The sequence below is a fragment of the Theobroma cacao genome, chromosome 10 (genome assembly GCF_000208745.1).
Source record: "Theobroma cacao cultivar B97-61/B2 chromosome 10, Criollo_cocoa_genome_V2, whole genome shotgun sequence".
Lineage (NCBI taxonomy): Eukaryota > Viridiplantae > Streptophyta > Magnoliopsida > Malvales > Malvaceae > Theobroma > Theobroma cacao.
Window position 1 is genome coordinate 10,104,662 of NC_030859.1, and position 6,000 is coordinate 10,110,661.

Consider the following 6,000-nt stretch of genomic DNA (forward strand, 5'->3'; position numbering starts at 1 on the left):
GTGATACCAAGGGCTGGCCAAATTTCAAGGGGGAGGAATTTGAATTATTTAGGTTTTGATTCTTAGTTAAATTGATAGTTTTAGTTAGTTAAATGTGTATAGAAATCAAATTGGGTAAGAAAGCATGAAATTTTCACAATACCCACCCTTGGCTAAATATTCAATGATGTAAAATGATGAAGAACTGATTTTTATTCTAAGAGAAATGAAGAGAAAAAGATGAAAAATGGTTAAATGTGATAGAAAAACAAAGTGGAAAATTTATCAAGTTAATGTCTCATTTTTTACTGAATTTTCCAAGGAGGAAAGTGAGCTGATTTTGATGATTTTAGAAGGTTATTGGCTGATATTTAATGGTTAGAAATGTTGGAGAGAAAATGGGACAATTTAGAGCTAAAATGGAGCGCGTTAGCAATTTATCGGGTAAAGTGCCAAAAATAGGTTAATACCGCCTTTAAGCCGTTTTAGGCTATTGCATTTCATACCATGCATTAGTATAGGATTTAAGTCAATTATATAGTGATTTAGCATCAATGTGGTGAATTGGGTAAATTTTGTAATGTGTTGAGGAGGAGAGCCTTCCAGTAAAGGCAAGGAAGTCGTACTCGACGAACAGTGATCGGGGCACCTAAAAAGCAATTATTTTGTCCAAACGGTGAGTAAACCTATTATTATTGTAAATTATCTAGAGTTTATTTTTAAATGATCTTTATGGATTTTATGAAATGAAAATGAGATTAAAATGGGATTTTTGATGTTTTAGAAATAAATGTGACAAATAAAAATATATTATGTTGATTATGAAATTGAGTAATTTGAGGCTGCCAATTATTTTGAAAAATATATTTTCCTATGAATGGCTTATGATATATGAGTATATATGTGGCTATATTTGATAATTACATTGGGAATTTATGTAAGCTGTCTTTTACTATGCAGGCTGGGTAAATAAATAAAAGCCACGTTATACTGTCGAAATTTTATTAAAGTTGGTGGGTTTAGTCACTGCAGTGACGGGTTTTCGTGGACTGCCTATTAGAGGGGCACGGTAAACCCAATTATATAGTTACTCCGGTTGTAGAGGTGAGGAGGGTAACTCCCAGGGTAGTGTTAAAGCTCACTTCACATCGAACTCTCACATGAATGTGTAACTCGGCCAACACCAAGGAACGACTTGATTTCAAAACTAACATGTGTTTAACATGTAAATATCTTAACAACCTTGGCGGACTCAGTTAGATGCCTCGGCCAAGGTATCCCCGAGGACTAGTTTTGGCTTGAGCCCTATTTTTAATAAAAGTTATAAGCCTTAACAACCGTTTTGGTAAATTACAAATATTTTATGGTTTAAGAAATAAATTGAAAACCTTATGAAATGGTTTGTAATTTGTTGTTTAAACTTGCCTCCATGTTACTCGCCTTTAGATATTTATGATAATGTCTGTTTACTCATTGGGATTGCAAAATCTCACCCACCTCCTTTCCAAATATTTCAGGCCTGTGGTAGCTTGTAGATACCGATTTTGTCGAGGATTCTAGTTGACCCCTCTATCTCACAGACAGTAGGTTACTATCACCAACACTTGGTGTATTTACGGGCCACTTGTCATTGTAATTATTATTGTACATTAACTTTGTAAATTATTGTATGTATGAATTTATTTTACTTCTAAGTTACAAAAGATTACTTACACGTGTTTCTATAAATATTATTTTATATAAAAATGCTATAGTTTTTTCTTTTGATTTACTTGAGTCGGAAACGACTGAAAATTGTTTAAAACTTATATTTAAGCCTTGCGGGGTTCCGATTGGTATTCCAGGTAATGAGTATCAATCGGGACATCGCGGCGATTGTCATGGGCCCGAGGGAGGTTCCGGGTCGTGACACATGACCTTATTTATATACATGTTCATAGTCCTTTTCCAACTTTGTAACTATTTTAACTTGACTATGCTTCATGCATCACATGCATTTTGTCACTTAGTATTGTGGCATCCACTACTTATTAAAACTTCACTTTTTCTTTATACACATATTACATCTTATGTAATTGTATCAATAAAGAACAATATTCACACCCACTAACCTCCTTATGTGTATAAGACAAGTACACTAACGTATTCTATTACATCCAACTCTTTGGATCTCATTAAATAGAATAAAATGTGAAATTCCATTAAATCATATTTAGTAGATTCATTTAATATGAATAATACATCTCAATGTATCTTACTAAATCCATAGAGTTCTTAGACAAATTATATTGATTATGCAACTTAATGCAAAATCTCTAGTATTGAATTCCAATGTAACATAATAATATTAAGAAACTATTTTCTTAATGTCATCATGCTCCCACTAAATCCAAGATTCTTTGTGAGAGTAATATTCAAACTCTTTTGAATATTCCACGAAGTTACATGCATACATGCCAATGCATGCTTGGAATTCTTTTGGTTTTAGGATACCATTATGAGCTTAATGTAGTAGAGAGGTATGGACCAAATCATATCACAATATGACTTTGCTTTCTTCTTTTCAATAAAAATCTCTATTTCTATTCATAAGAAAGTTCCATCTTTACATGAATCGACAATCATTCCTTTGATCAATTAATCACAAACTTAAATGATCTTTTACTAAGATCTTATCTTAAGTAAGGTCACTTGATTAGTTGATTAATCTTAATTGATTAATTTTATTTTAATCAAACTAATTTGACATAAATCGTAATTTATAATTGATCAAATACCATTGCAAGGAGAAATATGAAATGTGGACAATAATAAAGTAAGAAATGATTATCCAAACATGAAATGTTAAGACTTTAACATCCAAATGCTAAATATAAATGTTTCACAAGTCATCCATATGGCAATAAATGTCAAAACTAACCAAATTATCCAACAAATCTAATCATAAGTTTAAATAGGAGCATAACCAACCATATGTAGCATCCAATGCTTCAAGTAATGCATCAATGTGGTTACTTCCTCAGCTAAGATCCTACTCATCCTTGTCCTTGGTCTCTACAATATGTCATACATATTAGAACCAACATAAGGTGTCACGACCCGGCACTCCCCTTGAGCCCGTAACAACCACCGCGATATCTCGATTGACATTCCTTACCCAAAATGCCAACCAAAATCTCGCAAGGCTTTCGCATCAGTTTTACTTCTCCTTTGTGAGCAACAGTTATTAAATATCATGTTTTAAAAGAATATAGACTAATTTCAAATCAAAAACAATCAAAAAGTAATTTCTACTACACAAGGGTATTTTGGTCATTTTACCCAAAAAATTTGAAACCTGGTAAAAATATGATATACAAGTAATAAACATTCCTTTCATGTCTAAAAATAAGTTTCATTGTCTAATTCATCAATTTAAAATGAAGTTATAGCTATTCAAATTAAATAAAAATATTTTATAAAATATTTTATTTTCGTATAAAACAATATTTATAGAACTCTGTGTAAATAATTTTTGTAGCTTAAAAGTAAAATAAATTCATATATACAGTGGCAGACGTAGCCAAGTATACAAAATATTCTACAATGACATGTGGGTCCCAAAATAACCAAAATAAACACAATTGTAAACCTGCGATTTCTAAGGGTGCGAATCCAACAGCAAACCCTCGACAAAATCGACGGTCTAAAGATTTCCTTGAGCCTGAAATGTGTGAAAGGAGGGTGGTGAGTTTTTATAAACCCAGTGAGTAAGCAAAGTCCATCTAGAACATCTAAAGCCGAGTAAGTGGAGACAATTTAAAATATCTCATCATAATAGGATTCATAGCATCAAATCTCATTTCATTTCATATAAATCAATTTGGCTTATGATTCTCGTAAAAACTTGGCTCTTGCCAAGATTTGCACTTAGTGACACCTTACGTCGGGGCATCCAACCGAGTCCGCCAAGGTTGTTAACATAACATATTAGTATAAAACTCATTATTTTTACATTTAAAAGCACAGCCATTCCTTGGCATTGGCTGAGTTTCACCATCACGTGGTGGTTTGGTGTGAAGTGAACTCTAACGTTACCTTAGGAGATACCCTCCGCGCCTCTCGTACCAAGGTAAAATATAACGGGATTTACCGTGCCCCTCTCATAGGCTGGTCCATGGAAATCGCCCACTACAGTAAGCTAATCAATTATCCCACCAAATCAATAAAAATTTCGACAATATGACATGGCTAATATGATATTACCTAGCCTATCAAGGCCAAACAAAACAATTCATATATTCCACACAAACACTTTTCACTTTTGAAACATAATAATTTACCATTTAAAACTCATCATTCTTTAGAATCATAAAAACGAGTATAAACTATTTTAGATAGTTAAGATGATCATCTGATTACTCACCTTAACGCGAGTATGGAGTACTCCTATTCTTGGTCCTCGGGTACGATATCCTTACTCTTACCAAGGGGCTCACCACCTATACCTAGTACACAACAAGTAATTTAACACATTTGTGCCAAACTGTTATAAAACTATTTCAGGCTCTACATAAATGCATGAAATGGAATGAGAAGTGTCCAAATAATCACTTAAAGATGGTGTTCTACGTAGGTTCAATTGTAATCAGAATGAATTTGTATTCGACCTAATTCGAACTATACACCATTGATTTAACCAAAACATCCAATTCAACTCCAAATATATTCATTACACTTCCAATACTCCAATTACACCCAAAGTATCTCAATAAGCTTGATTGTAACTTAATTCATTGTAATCGAAATTCATTCCGATTTCGGACTAACTTGCTAATCAGTGTCAACACAGTCTAATAAATCCATCTATATCATTAGGAATCAAATCTAAGTCCATTTACTATGATTTTCTCATTATTGTTCAAATCGTTTACTAAAGGAACCATACGTTTCCATAACCGTTTTTAATATCTGGCACCACAATTCATCAAATACGAGTTAAATAACATGAGATATAACAAGATTCATCATCAATATGTCCTTTAGTAAATTTGGCCAAAGAGGATTGTTGAAGAGTATGTGATTTTCTTGCTTGTTTTTCATGCCAAACATCATCAAACAACTAAAAACACTGAGATATCATAAAATCTAGCAAAATTCATCACCAAAACTTCCCTCTCTAGATTTGGCCAGCAAAGGTTCCCTCTTGAAAACTTGAATTTCAGCCATGAAAAATGAAAAAGAATGCATGGGAAAGGTAGATCACAAGCTAAAATTTAAAAAATCTTACCTTTACTTGCTTGATTCCTTGAAATCCAACAATTTCTCTTAAATTTTTCCTTCCTAGGGTTTTTTCCTATTCTTTTCTCTTTGTTCTTTGCTTTGGCCAGCCATGAAGAATGAAATGGGAGAGTTTAAGTTGAGCTTATAAAGGAAATTATAAAAATATTAAAACTTGACATGTGTCACCATGTGATTGGTCCATGGTTAATAACTTAACCATTAAGAAATCTCTCACCACCACATAATTATTCCACAATTATCCAAAGTATAAAGTGATAATAGGTGAAATTCATGGGCTTGACAAGTGTCATGGTGGTGTAAAATTTCAATTTCGTCCTCATGGACACGTGAAATGACCGTTTTGCCTTTATACTCGAAAAATGTCGGAATTGAAATTTTTCACTCCACAATTTCAAATTATGCTCCAAATAGTCAAACTTGATCAAAAATTTTGTCCAACATTTCAATTTTGCCCCCGAGTCGCAAAATGATCATTTTGCCCCTACATTATAAAAATTCCCAATTGAACTCCAAATAAATTCTCGAACTCCGAATCACCATTTTAAAACATTCTAAGGTTTGATAACTCTCAAATACATCCTAAAATTTCTATTTGAACTAGTTCGAGGCTTAATCGACTTAATTGTACCATTAGGTACGATACTGACATTTTAAAAATTTTTTGGGGCATTCAAGTTTGCAGACATGTTATCAAGCACATGAATGACATGACAAGTATATAATAGAGCTGGGCTTGAC